The sequence below is a fragment of the Thamnophis sirtalis genome, unplaced genomic scaffold (assembly GCF_051295495.1).
Source record: "Thamnophis sirtalis isolate CommonGarterSnake01/CBP01778 unplaced genomic scaffold, rThaSir2_p1.2 scaffold_5, whole genome shotgun sequence".
NCBI classification, from domain to species: domain Eukaryota; kingdom Metazoa; phylum Chordata; class Lepidosauria; order Squamata; family Natricidae; genus Thamnophis; species Thamnophis sirtalis.
In genome coordinates, this window is record NW_028261385.1 from 60250581 (window position 1) to 60266089 (window position 15509).

General features: G+C 39.5%; 1 long non-coding RNA gene across 1 annotated transcript; it reads left to right on the forward strand.

Annotated features, from left to right (window-relative positions):
* The first annotated feature begins 3754 nt into the window (after positions 1 to 3754).
* On the forward strand, positions 3755 to 6584 carry LOC148045395 (uncharacterized). The gene is made up of 3 exons (XR_015696574.1): positions 3755 to 3881; positions 4190 to 4293; positions 6391 to 6584. It is a non-coding gene; the product is annotated as an uncharacterized LOC148045395 (long non-coding RNA).
* The last annotated feature ends 8925 nt before the right edge of the window (positions 6585 to 15509 follow it).

The following is a 15509-nucleotide window of genomic DNA, read 5'->3' on the forward strand; positions in this document are numbered from 1 at the left end:
GGAGAACCGTTCCCAAGAAAGGTGCCTTGAGGGAACACTCCCAAGAGAAGGACAGGACGAAGAGGTTTCATTGTGATTCAGAAGAGTTTCTCTCCCACACCCAAGTCATGTTCAAGGGACATGGGGAACCTGACTTCCGTAGAATAGAACACTGCGAAGGAACATTACTCCAGGTACTCAAGACAAAGAACTTAAGCAGCGGAGTCAAAATGATACCAAAATATGTACAGAATGTTTTCCCTATTACCATTGTTATTATCCATATAGATTTCTTTCATGCTTTATCCCAGAGTGTAAATTACCGCATAGTTCACATTTTACCCTCTTTACAATCCAGTAATTGCCAGGTAAGGCTGAGAAAGCGTGACTCGCCTGTAGGAGCCGAGAACATGCCCAGCCCAAGATATTTTGCTGCCTAAGGCAGAGTAGAAAATATATATTTCTTTCTCCCAAGTCAATGTGCATCACATTCGAGGCCAGTGAGATCCTTTTGGTGTGTGATCCACAGGTGTTTCTCCTCCCTTTGGCATATAAAAACACAATGAATAAATAAATACTGTAGCTAACATCCTTTTTTGTAGCCTTTGTGGACTGAAAGGGGATTTATGATTCAACCTCATAACAAGGCCTGACCTACAACAATGTTGATACAGGTTGTCCTTGACTTTAAACAGTTCATTTAGTGACTGTTCAAAGTTACAACAGTGCTGAAAAAAGTGACCTAGGGCCGTTTTTTATACTTACAATTGTCACAACATCTCCATGGTCACGTGATCAAAATTCAGATGCTTAGTAACTGGTTCATATTTATGACAGTTGCAGTGTCCCGGGGTCATGTGATCCCATTTTTTGAACTTTTGGCAAGCGAAGTTCAAGGGGAAGCCACATTCTCTTAGCAACTGTGATACTAACTTAACAACTGCAATGATTCAGTTAGAAACTGTGGCAGGAAAATTCATAAAATGGGACAAAACTCATTTAACAACTGTCTCGCTTAGCAACAGAAATTTTGGGGTCAAAATTTGGTTATAAGTTGAGACCTACCTCCAGTAGTTAACTGGAGGAATATAAGATATTGCTCTCTAATATAGAGTTCCCCAACCTTTCTGGGTTGGGGGTCCAGAGTGGGTAGGGCGGGGGAAATAGGGGATGATTTAGTGGGAAGGGCCAGCACATGCACGAACACTCATTGCTGGTGTGAGTGGGGATGCAAGCACATGCAACACTTGTGGCAATGCTCAAATGAGTGGGGCTGTGCGCGCACACCAGGGGTGGGTTTCTCCCAGCATTACTGCCAGTTCGGTGCGCGCAAACTTTTGCATGTACACGCTTGCTTCACTTCCGCACACAACAGACACGAGCTCCATGTGCGTACACATTTGCACAAAAATAGGTCTGTGCATGCGCAAAACATTTTAAAAAGAAATAAGATTATATTTGTGCAATGAAAATTGTTCTGCGCATACGCAGAACTGAAAATGAAGATGGCAAAAATCAAGATGGATGGACAGACATACTGATTAATCAGTTGAACAGCTTGCCTCCAGAAGTTGTGGATGCTCCATCACTGGAGGTTTTCAAGAAGAGATTGGCCAGCCATTCGACTGGGATAGTATAAGGACTCGCATTGGGCAAGGGGTTGGACTAGAAGGCCTCCAAGGCCCCTTCCAGCTTTTAGAATTCTATGATTCTGTCCTGATGCCCAATGGATTGGAGACCTTTCTCAGTCAAGCAGCCAGGAAATTTCTCTGAAAATCCTTCTCTGGCAAACAAAGCCCTTCTTCTGTTAGAAATCATCGCCAATGGTTTAATTATCATGAAATGTCCTGTCAGCATTTTAAAGGACATTACTTCATGACATTGCAGTCATCTGTTCCACAACTCACTTAACACAATATTTTGTTGTTCTGGAAAGAAAGTAGTGTTTTCTCTTTTCCAGTGATTTTCATTCTACTGATTTTTGTGATGAGTATCACCTATATTGCTTCCTTTACAATGTGGGTGGAAAAGGGGATTAGGAGCTGACATCAACCCAGATTTTATTGATCACTTAAGGCTGTTGCAAATGTGGCCCCCCCTCTTCTGATCACTGCCCTCTATGTTTAGAACACTAGACCCAAAATAACTCTAGACTTGTTTTTTAATTTGAATTTAGCAAAAAAAAAAAGGGGGGGGGGAATTCAGATCCATGTTTAAAAAACTAATGCTATGCATAAAAAGTGTTAAACCAGTAGTGTTCAGAAGATCCAGGAAAAAAGCATTTTTTGCTTTCATATTCCCGTATATGAAGCCCATTTCTGACTATCTCCAGGACTTTTAATTTTTCCAGCATGCACAGGAGCCAAGGTGAACTGTGCTCAGGTGAACTTATCAAGGGTTCCATCAGTTTCCCTTCTAGTCTGAGTGACAGGTTGCAGGCACAAAAATTGGGGCATTGGGCCAAGAAAGAGAATGCACTCAATGATCCTCAGAATGTTTCTAGTAGACTACTAGACCTCTGTCCAAAAATAGCTTGACAACATATTCGTAATGAAGGGACACTGGCTGATATGATAGGGAGTGCCCCAGATGATTCTTAGAACCTCTACACAATCCTTCTGATTGTGTTATTTTTGGACATAAGTCTAATAGTCTCCCAGAAGAGTGCTAAACCTGTTTTCAAAAATAACTCAAGGGACAGATCACAGATGCAAAGTACCTCCATGCCTCCATTCTGTTGCGGGATAACTTGAAGTGTGGTTAAGCTCACATGAAACACATTGGTTATGGTTTCTTCTATCAGCAAGGGCTACTCACCTGGAGGGAAAATGAAACCTGGGAATCCATAAAATGCTTTCTTAATGCATTCTTCATTAAAACTATGAAGACATTAGCATTCATTAGTAGCCTGCCACTAAAGCAGAATAGGTTTCAGTAGCCAAAGCAATTGATTCATATCAGTCCAACTGAATATGTGCATGAATCTATATTGGTGCCAGAATAGGGATGGTGAAACTCAATTTGTCATTCTTGAACTCTTTGTAGATTTTGATGCTATTAAGCAAATAAAAGCTTGAGGCTCTTGCTTTGGATGGTTTCTCAGGGCTCAACACATTCTGTGATCCTATTTCACCATCTTTACATAACCACTGGGTAAGGTTATCCAGCAGCAAAGGCTCAGGCATCATCAATATCAGGGGTGAAATCCAACAGGTTTTGACAGGTTCTGGAGAACCGGTAGTGGAAATTTTGAGTAGTTCAGAGAACCGGCAAATGCCACCTGTAGCTGGCCCCAGAATGGGGAGGGAATAGAGATTTTATAGTATCCTTCCTCTGCCACGCCACCTAGCCACACCCACTAAGCCACACCACACCCACCTAGCCACGCCCACAGAACTGGTAGTAAAAAAAATTAATTTCACCACTGATCAATATGGTACTCTGTTTATATCACAACCTCTGCCCAACCAAGTGATGCAATTGAGGTCATTGTTTGAAGGTTGTTATAGTCTGAAGGGGGAGGAGCAAGCTTAGGTTCAACTTTAGCAAGTTTAAGTAGCTCTGGATGTTAGGATTCTCTGGATTCAGTAATTTTCCAGCTTTAGTTTGGGGAGGGTTGCCTTTTCCCAGATAGAACTGGTGGGTGGCAGCTATGTCTAGGAGAGTTTTTGCAAGACCTAGTATTATATATCAAGTAAGCCCATTCCAGATTTAGAGACCCTTGTCTCATAGCTTACATCTTCATTATTTCTTGTTTGTACTAGGGCAATATGATCTACATGGGATTGTCCTTGAAGACCACTCAGAAGTTGCGGTTGGTGCAAAACATGGCAGCAAGAGATGTAAGATCTCAGCTTCATGAGCTGCACTGATAGCCAGTTTGTTTCTAAGTGCAAGTCAAGGTACAAATAAAAATTTTATTTTATTTATACATTTATAATATATACATTGTCTATATAATATACATAAAGTCCTTCCTGGCTTAGGGCCAAGATATTTAATATTATTTAACATTTAAGAGTGATTTAATATTTAATACATATCTGTCTAATTAATTCTGCCTATCCTGTGAAATCTAGCAGGGTTGATTGGCTCCAGGTTTCATCAATAAAATAATGTTACCTTATGGGACACACTGGTTCTGCTAGTAAAACACCTGAAGCTGTCAAGGAGAATGAAGTTGACAACACCATCCCTTGCTGTCTTTCAGGAACGTTTGCTAAACCTGGTGCTTCAAGCAGCCCTAAGCCAGGGCTATTTGTGAACATGCACTAGAAACCAATATTTTACCTCTTTCTGTATTTTCCTGATGTGGTGAGTTGTTCTTTTGTTTTTCAATCCCTGGTTTCTTTTCTGTACACTTTATAAGCCACCTTGGGCTGAATCATGATCAGATGGTTTGCACATCAAATAAATTAAAAATATCCCCAAAAAATAATGATAATTTGATCATTTTAAATTTTAGTCTTCAGAAATAATGTTTTGTAGAGTACTTAATTGTTTGAAAAATAATAATCCTCAAGAACCTGGCTTTTGAGAAAATGTTTTCTAGGGAGGGGGCGAATTGCATTGCTTTAGTGCCTGTCCTTAAATATTGGCCATGCTTTTGCATTGGGGCCAAGTTGCTGTAGCCTGCAGTCTTTGATGTGACAGACCTCTGCAGTGGATAATTTCAAAGAATTGACATGCAGATTTTATAGATCAATACCTGAAAGATCAAGAAACACTTTTTGCACTGCCTAAGGGACAGAAGGAGTGATTCATCAAAAACCTATCTTGTTGTTATCCCCATTGACACCTAGAAGTCATTTCTTTCACTGAATAACCTCAGCAACAGTCAATCAATCCATGTCCTTGTTTACTCCATGATTGTTCCAGTGACTCCATCCAGAGAAGAATATGTTCCATACTTGAGTAAGCCAGACAATGCAAATAAATTCCTGCTACTTTGGAGGGCAAGAATGTGAGTTGTTGCTCTGGTCTTTTTTTCTTCTTCTTCCCTGCAGAAGACAAACACAGTCCATGGGCTCATTAATGCCAGTAGGAATCAAGATTACACTGAATCATCCTGCAGGAACATTAATGTTTCCATGTAATTTATATCTTGCACATTGAGTTCTGAAATGAATTCTGATTTTGACATTTAAGTAGCAAGCCAGGTCAAAGGTCGAATCTCAGTTGTAAGATTAAGCATTTTGGGATTTACGTAGGTGAGAAAGCTTTAACTTTTGCATTTGAGCAAATCTAGTTTTGGTTTTTTTTTAAAAAAAAATCAGAAATCAATCCTAACAGAATTTCAGTTTTTATTCTGTGCTCACGTGTCATTTGAGATTTTATTGCCAATTGCTCTAAAGCCCACACACTATAAATGTATTCTGTTTCCATGACAATGGTTGAAAAAATTATGGTGATTTTTAATAATTGGAAGGGAGTGGGGTCAATAACATCAAAATGCTGATTATGATAGGTCTATCAAAGCCCCTCCCCCCATCTCTCTCGTTTAACAAACTGCACATATCACATATCAGGCCTTTGAGGTAAGCCAGGTCAAGAATCGGACAGCAAAGAAGTTCCAGGAATGCTACTTTGTTGCTGTGGGATATCTTGAAAGCATCTCCAAAACCTTTACTTGTCCCCTTTTAAGGACAAAGAGATCAAGGTGGAGTTGTTTGGGGTCTGTTTCTGGCTTGCTGTTGTTTTTGAAGCACATTTTCTACTTTCTCTGAGATTGAGCAATTTGCACAGGCAAATGACAAAAATGGATGGCTTTTTTCACCTTGCAAATTTGCTTGCCTTTAAACATAACAGATAGTGAGCAGGACTTAAAATAGGTGGTCTCAAGAGCTCCCCAAAACTAGGACTAATCTCTCCAAATTTTCTGTATGCAAATGGCATTGAAAGGATGCCTCTGACACATAAAGAAAGAGAAAGGACAAGTTAAGACCTTTAAACTTCTTTCCTATGGCTGTGCGAAGAATAGTTCCACAAAGATAAACAGTATATTGCCCTTGATGAACCCTTGCAGAATTCCTAGGAATATAAATAGCTTAGAGTCTGGAGCCAGAAGACTGAGAAATGTAGGCATACTCAGTTACAAGAGAAGGCCCCTTGGGAGTGACGAATCTTTTGGGGCTGCAAAATGTTTAGCACTTTATGAACAGCATTTGGAACTAGATAGAGGCACCGAAGGCAGAACTATATTCTTCAACTGGAGCAAGTCCTCTCCTGAAATATTATCTCTGACACTCTTGTGTTACCAGTCTTGACAATCTTTGTAGCTGATCTCTTCTATTCTAAGTCTATATTTTGCTGACAGTGTTCAGGGATTGCTTGCCTGATTGTGGGTTTCTTAGGTAAGTAACCTCTGGTCTGTCTCATGTGACTGATACTTGTCTTTGTCTCTTGATCAAGGCTAGGAGAGGAGAAGACTGTACAGGCTGCAAAGAACACTCTCAAGTCCCTTTCAACAACTCACAATCAAGAAAGAAAAACGCTTGCAGTCTGGGTACACTGTTCGTTGCAATAAAAAGAGGCATTGGGTTACATAATTTTGAAACTGTGTACCTTGAGCTTCATTTATCAATGAATACAATAAAGTGGAAGCTTTCCTGTTACCTTTGATCATCTTTCTGAGTCTTGATTTAATTAAGATACTAATGACTTATTTGATAGCACAGAAATGTCCATCTGTTCTTCTTCAGTAATATTTTGAAAACATCTGGGTTTTTTGTCCAGGCTCAGGGAATTAGATCCATTTAGGAAGAGGAAGAGGAGGGGGGTTGCTTTTCTGAAAGTACAATGGATTGTCTGAAATATTTTTCATATCTTAAAAGAAATAAGTATCTTGGAAAGTCCAGCTTAATATGGCACCATATTTAAAAAGAGTAATGGGAATCATAGAAAATATTAAACAATAGCAAACAAAATGATAATACAATGAATTATTGATCTTAGGGCATCGCTAGTTGGTTGACCAAGTAAAGAAATGGATCTTTGGTTGCCTAGATAAAAATTAGCTTACTTTTGTAGATTCAGGGCTAAGAGAATAACAGGCACGCCTTGCTCATTTATTAGAGAAGCTAGGCTCATCTCTTCAGATAGGATTAAGAATATTCTTGTAATTCTACTACTGTTGTGAACTTTGTGTTACCCCAACATTGGGAGCCATAACTGCATTGTTTACCATCAAGGTGTCAATTTGCTAAATTGCAGACTTGTGAGTTTACTGGCAAGGCCAAGGTTATTGAGTAGATAAGCCATATGAAATTTACGCAGTATTTATGAAAGCTCCCCCAAACCTAATTAGCTGAGCATGCAGGAGCCCTTCAGGTATTCAGGGAAGAAGCTTAACACAGCTTTGTTCCTGGTAGTTCTTTCAGCTTTTCCAGCAAAGGTGTCTTATTATGAGCACCTAGACAGGAATTCTGAAATCATCTTCCCAGGTATTATCAAGCAAAAGTAAGAGTGAATAGATTGGAGCACCTCTTTAATATGTGCTGTGCAGAATCCATTGAAAACTGGCTTACAAAATCATTGCACTCCTGGTTCTTAACCAAAACAAACATCTGCTTTCCTTGTATGTTGTGTGTTTCCAATATATTGTGAATTTGAATTGGGGCTTTACCAACCTTGCAATTTCCAATAAAGGTGCTCAAGTGTCGGAATCAACTCCATGAAAATCAGTGAGAGCCCCCCCCCCCCAGCCCCTGCAGTTATCTCAGTGGGTAGTTTATTGCTTTTACAAAAGCAATTGGCAGTCCTAATGAAGCAAAGGAGATCTGCTTTAAGCCAGTGTGTTTGCTGTGTGCCTCTTTTCTAATCTCATTTCATTTGACCTCGAAATTCAGAGCACCTGCTATGCCTTGCAAAAAAAAAAAACAGACCTTGGCACATGGGATAACTTGTGGACTCATTATTTCAGAAGCTGTTCAACCCAGCAGTACTTAAGAAAAGCAGTATTTGTCTTTTGAGAATTCAAACTGCATGAAGGGCTGGGTTTAAAATCCCTGTAGACATGCAGCCCTTTTGCAAATTATTACAGAATTTCAACTCCTTTTGCCCAATCAGATTTATATTGATAATAGTTACAGAGTATGCCTTACTTTTACTGTGGAGTAAGGACATTGTCTTCTCTTCCTTTCTGGATCTTCTCTTCATATCTGAAAATCAGGGAGAACCATCCAGATTAGTTGGAACTCAAAAAATATATGGAACATGGTGGTGGTGCAAATAAGCACTATGTGGTAGAGATTTTGAGATCAAGAAGAAGCTAGCAGCTGTATTGAGTAGGCACTTAGATAGTAGGGATCCAAATACACCGAATTTCCAAAACAAATGATGGGAAGAACACCCACACTAAAATCTGTTGCTGAAACCCATTATTATTATTTTTTGGAGCCATGTAAGTAATTTAAAGCATCAGACAAATTTCAGCCCCCAGAAAGCTGTAATTAAACTGAACCGTGGTCCACCCCTGCAAAGAGATGCAACAATGCGTCAGGAGCTCCAACTGTGAAAAATAGAGACTTTTGAAGTTTTTTTTCCCCCCTAAAGAAAACTTTTAAAAAAGAAACCACCAACCTTGTTCAATTCATTTGTCCTGATTTTTAAATTAGATCCATAGAGTACATGTGAATGAGAAAGACTTGGCAAATTTCTGTGGGAAATGGCACCACCTCAAAAAGATCCAAGATCTGGTTTCCACATGGTTGACTTACTGCAACTGGATGAATCATCCATTTGAAATGCCTTGATAAGCAGCTACAGGAACTCCAAAATCTGTTCCCCCCACAAGAAATATTCAAAACTGGCAGTATTTATTTATTTATTTATTTATTTAATGTATTTATAGGCCACCCAATTCAAACATTGTGATTCCAAGAAGCAAATAATAAATCAAAAATGTCCACATAACTTTGAAAAACATACCCAATATCTAAAATACATAATGGCAACCAAACAACATAATGAAACCAAAGGGGAATCATGCAACTGGATCCAAACACATGGGTGACTATCCAGTTCTTAACAGCTTCCTAAAAGCAAGTAAAGTAGGGGCATATCATATATGGCACGGCTGTCAAACTCAATGGGTCGTATGTGTCATGGCTAGCCATGGTCACATCTGGTTTAGCGAAGGGGAGGAGTTGCGATAAAAAGTCACATGACAACATGAGTTTGACACTCCTAATATATGGGGTAGGGAGAAAATCATTCCAGAACACATGTTAACCACATGTTAACCCTAAACTGAGGTATAAAGCTTAGACAATAATTGCAACCTGCAAATGTGGCTCTCTCCTGTGTTTCTTGCAGAATTGTTAGCCTCCATTTTACACAAGATCTGTTGGAGGAAAAACATGCAAATTTGTTTCTACCAGGATTCCAGGAATACTTTTTTTGAATCCCCATGGAAGCCTTAACGATAGTTTTACCCAAAATGTTTTAAGTATTTATTGCCACAACACCAAAGAGATTAGCTGGTGTACAAAATATAAAGCATATTTAAACAAAATAATACAGAATGGCATAAACAGTAAAAACAGTCACTGTTAGGTTTTATAATCACTTTTGAAGCCTGTCCAAAAGACTCAAGTTTCCACTAGCCTTCAGGACACCATTTGAGTGAAAACCATACAGTTTGGTGAGTAAATAAACTCCAATAGAGTATATTTGCTGCAAGTACCCCCCCCCCCAATTGCATTTTATAATAAAACAACACCCTTCTGCAGACACTCCCTGATCATCCAGGGAAATACAAGTAATTTTATCAAGTAAATGCTCAGCCAGATGATCATTATTTACACTAATTGGATCTTCTAGCCTGTCCTTCCCTAAGTAGGATAATGAATTCTAAATAATGCAGCTAGCTACATTCTGCAGGTACAATAACCCCATAGAAATCATTTGAACTCGTATCTGCATCTGGTCCTACTCTCTTCTCACTTTTCTCCTGGGCCACTCGGTGAATCTCTTCACTTGTTTCATCTTCTGAAGATCTCTAGAAAACCAAAGCTCAAAAAAGATCCATGACCAGCAAGTAATGAAAGGCTGCTCAAGAGGAATACTGTGTAGTGCTGAAGTTACTTCCAGATTTTAAAGATGGCTGATGTGCCATTCAACAGAACTGTCCTTTGAATGTCATCTGGGAAATCTCTGAATGTCTCAGGCACCTGAAAACCAGGTATCTGTGTTGCAGAATCTAATCACTCTGATCTACTTTCATGAGGTAGAAATCTTCTCATGAAAAATGACTAATGAAAATTTCCCTAACCCTAGATTATTTCCCTTCTGCTGAAGGGCCCAAATGTAGCCAGCTCTATGCACTATGCATATAAGGGACAAGCCAGAGGTGAGTTCCTACCAATTCAGACCGGTTCGGCTGAGTAGGTAGTCATGCCCCCAAACCGGTTCTCTCGGTGGCGCCATAGGCACCACCATGTTTTTTTGTTTCTGCCCATGCACAGAAGCATTTTTAGTACTGTGCATGCGCACATAGAAAGTATCAAGCATATGTGTGCAGTGTGTCCCTGAATGAACCAGCAACAGCAGCAGCTGAAACGCACCCCTAGGATAGCCGATGGCTATCATGGTTGCCGTGAATACGTGAGCCTTCTTTGATCCAGAAATGTGGGTTTACAATCACCCAGAACTAAGATTATGGATGAATCCTTAACCACCCTGCAATGAGATGAGTAGCTTCGGGAGGAAAGTTGTTGTGCACCTCGGAAGATGGTACAATAGAAACCTAACACTCCCACCCGGGTTTCCCTTAAGCCTTACTTTGCAAACATGGCTTCATGTTTGGCTACTTGCAAAACAATGATTTTCACAACTGCCACAATGCAGAAATCCTACTCCATTTCTCTTACTATGGAAACTTTAAGGACAGTTTCATGATAATTATTTTAAGCATTCTGTGGCACATTATCAAGAGGATTCTTTTCCTAGGATCAAGCCCTCCACGATGGTAATGCAATAGTAGGAAAAGCTAGATTTAGTTTAAGAAGTTGCAGATGGTGCTACACATGTATGTCCCTTTGCATTCTAAAGCACCTTCCTGCCTTCCAATATAAAACCTAAACACAGACTATATGTAAAAACTGCAAAAGCCTCTGTGTTGTCAAAAATGATATGACTGGAAGCCATGCCATGCTGCCACCTCCGTGCAAAGAAAGCATATCCTCACTAAGAATATGTTTGTCATTACCTTATGCCCAAGAGGCATTAGGTTGGGACTGATAGATGCATGATAGCCAGTTTAGTATAGTGGTTAAGCATCAGGCCTGAAATTGGGTTCTAGTCCTGGACACAAAGCCAGCTGGGTCACTTCAGGACAGTAACCTCTCTCAGCCCTAGGAAGAAAACAGGAGCAAAACATTTCTGAAATCTTTCTAAGAAAACTGCAGGCAATCAGCAGAACTCACTCTCTCTATCCCTCCCTCCCTCCCTTCCTCTCTCCCTCCCTCCCTCCCCCCCTCTCTCTCTCACACACACGCACACGCACACACATGCACACACAGGTATGCATGCATGCATGCATGCCTTTCAGCTCTGCCTCAGTGTGTTTGAAGTTTATTGCAATAAGGACACCTGTAAATGAGCTTCTAACATAACATCTGAATGAAATCTGACCATGGACTCCAGCAAAGAATTGGGTTGACGGGATGGGAGGGTTGCATGAGGACAGCCATCCACCAGCTGTGATGAATAATGGCTTTCAATCAGTGAGAACCCCTTCAAGCAGTCATTTGCTACGTGCACCGAAATATTTTACTTGAGAGTCCGTTTTAGAAATCATATCTGGATAATGAAACAATTCTTAGTCCAAGCAAGTGCCCAAGTGCAGCTTTGGCTCACCATCAGGCCAAGGCCTGCTGTTGATCAACTGAACTTTGTTGTGGCAACAGCTTAAAACTACAGCTCCATTTCTCTGCTATATATACCATGACGAGTGTGTTCCCTCCTCCTCTTTTGATCCTGCTTGCTTCAGTACTTGCACTTAGCTAAACTTTGGACTATTTATCAGCCATGAGATTTCTTGTACAACTTGCCAAATATAGAGATGACATGATAATGTGGCCAGCACAGCAAGATGGGAGTTGTCATTTGTGTATACAAAGATTCTTGAAAGATACAAAGATAGCACACTTGCCTATATTGGCTGACAGATGCACTACAGACTCTTTTCTTTTTTTCCTGCACACAAGAGTCTGCTAAGCAGATTTAGGTTTGTATAAGTTGAAGGTAACAAGTCATCCTGCAAATATGTTCAAATATCCCATCCTCCCAGCCTATTTACCTGATTTGTTGAGGCTGATCAGAGTGGGCATCTCAAACATTACAAGATTTTTAGATCTCCTTTGGTACTTTTTAAGAAGGACAGCTGGTCTTGGAAACAAAAGATTAAAGAAGTTGATATAACTAATGGAAGCGATAAATTTGTGAAGAGTGGCACATTTTCTATTTATTAGAATTTTCTATTTTTTTTTCATTGCTAGGAGTCTATCATGATTTTCTCCCTGGGGCACATAAAAGATTTCATGCTGGATTGGCTATTCATTTCTCCTATAAATCTGAATTGCAAAAATGTTAATGAAGGGAGAAAGAAGTTAAAATACATTCAGAAACCTTTGCCACGTGAAAGCAAGGGATATGCATCAAAATTAAACGCAAAATTAAAAACTGCCAGAGTTGCTTTGAAACAACATGGGCCGCAAATACTGTAAATTTAATAAACAAAAATAAATAAGAATGGGCAGAAGCTGACAATCAGATGACATTTGCAATAAGATTCTTCTACCTGTCCTGAAAACTGGTTCTTTGTTTTTAATTGTCTGGCAAACAGCTGACCACATTTCTTCATTTCAGTTATGCCCAGGGCCATTTGCACAAGTTTACTCTGTAAACTTCCCTCAGCTGCTCACCAAAGAAAGGTATTGCTGTCCTTCTTCATGTAAATACATAAACAAGCATTCATTTTTGCATTCTAGTATTTGCTGCATCTTGCATCACTTTCTAGATACAATTTACCACCAGACTGTATTTATTTTAAATTTGAAACTTATATAAGTTGTAACTGAATTATTATGAACTAGCTCATTGATTACAAATCCCTCACATAACAATGCTTCTTACTTTGCAGATTGATTGAACTATTATGCATGCCAGCAGGTTGCCTGTTAACTGGAGACATTGGACATTTTATATGAATGAATGTTTTTATTTAAATTAATGTTGGTGCAAGTGACTCCAAGAGGTTCTAGGAAAATTGATTTATTTATAATTGACAGTAGAGAGGCAGGCAAACTGAGATTATGGCATGGAGGATAATGAGAGAAGCGATAAAACAAGAATGTGATGAGAGAAATTAGGGAGAGATTGCCAGATACCGGTAGCCCGTGAGTTTCGACTACAATTATGTTGCTAAGTGAAACATTTGTTAAGTGAGTTTTGCACCATGTTATGACCTTTCTTGCCACAGTTGTTAAGAGAATCACTGCATCTGTTAAGTTACTAACACTGTTGTTAAGTGAATCTACCTTCCACATTGACTTTCCTTATCAGAAAGTCACAACAGGTGATCACATGACCCCAGGACATTGCAACCATCATAAATATGAACCAGTGGTCCAGTGGCTGAATTTTGATCATGTGATCATGGGGATGCTCGTAAGTGTGAAAAATCAGTCATAAGTCAGTTTTTTCAATGCCATTGTAACTTTGAATGCTCACTAAATGAACTGTTCTAAATTGAGGACTACCTGTACTGAATCAGTGAGAGCATATCTGCACAGGTATTCCTGTTCTGTGTTGATTCTGGCTTAATACTAAGCCATTTTAAGAAAAACTCCTCCTGAGATGTTTTGGCATTGCCAAGGATTCAAAGAAGGCATTATGACACCAGAGGTGGTATTCAGCAGGTTCTGACCACTTCTGGAGAACCAGTAGTGGAAATTTTGAGCAGTTCAGAGAACCAGTAAATATCACCTCTGATTAGCCCCGCCCCAATCTGTTCTCTGCCTCCTGAGTCCCAGCTGATCGGGAGGGAATGGGGATTTTACAGTAACGTTCCCCTGCCATGCCCACCAAGCCATGCCCATAGAATCAGTAGTAAAAAAAATTAAATCCCACCACTGTATGACACCCATCAGAAAAAATTTTTACCTGCTTGCTGTTTCAACTTTTCACTCCTGAATTGCAATTCTCAACTGCTTTCTATCAGTGGGTTTTACTGGATGTTTGTATGTGCACTTAGTGGTTGTTTGATATGCAGAACAGCTTTGTTTAAAACCCCACCAGTGATTGAGAGGAAGAGGAAGTAGTTTGTGGGAAGAAAAATATTATTTTAAAAAAATCTGCTTCACATTTTCTTGAAAACACTTGGAGAGTACATTTCTGTCCCTTTTAATAATCAGTCAACCTGCAAGAGGTGAGGGGTTTAGAACACAATAAAGCACAGAAGACAAAATACATCATCCAGCACAAGTCTCCCGTTCCAAAAGAATAATGCATTTATGAACAAATGGGAGTCACTAGGGGAAGCCTCTTGAATCTGGCCATAGTCAACTTCATGGAAAAGTTTGAACAGGAGCCACTGGACACTCAACACCCCTACAACCACCATTTTGGTTCTAATATGTAGGTTGGCTCACATGATAGCCTATCAAGACTGCCAGATCCTTATTGCAAATACTACGGTGAACCAGTTAACCTCTGTCTTGTGTGTCTGCTTTTAGAACCTCATATTTCTCACCACTGAACAATATGTTGTTGGAGAGGCCCAATGACATCCATTCCTTTCCATTAGAAACTGTTGGTGGCCTGAATTACAACAGGGCATCCAGAATATGCCATGTAAAAATATGCATATTTTTATTTCACTGATTTATTTATTAAATTTGTTTGCCACTCATCTTGCTACAAGGGGTCGTAGGTCCTTACAACAGCAAAACTGGAAGATCCTGCAAAACAGAGAAAACTAAATGAGGGGGCAAGGAAATCCCTTATTTGGGGGAGGTAAATGAGATAACAGCATGCAAAAAAATATTTTTTTAAGGTAGATTCAGATCTCCCTACTGCCTTGTATCCAGATAAGTAACCTGTACTTTGCTTTCAGCACTTACTCATGTGAAATGAGTATTTTGAGGGTGGCTGCACGAAAGCAGCACTTTGCTGATCTTATCCAAACTTAGAAACTAAGCAGGATCAGGCCTGGTTAGTACTTGGATTGAAACTTCTACAGAATTCTAACACCATAGTCTAGCCCAGTGGTGGGAACCTGAAAAATTGAAAAGCAACTAGAAAATGTTAACTGCAAACCACTTCCTTATTGTTGCTGAGATATGAAAGTATCTAGGGACTGCCCCAAAGAGGAAACTGGGATTTGATTGAATAAATAGAAAACAAGAAACCTTTTGGATTTCTAGAAAGATCTTCAGAATTAATAGACTTTAGTAATAAAATTTCTCATTCAATTTATACCTAATGTAATTAATATGGAGCTGCTTTGAATCTAATCCTCATTTTTT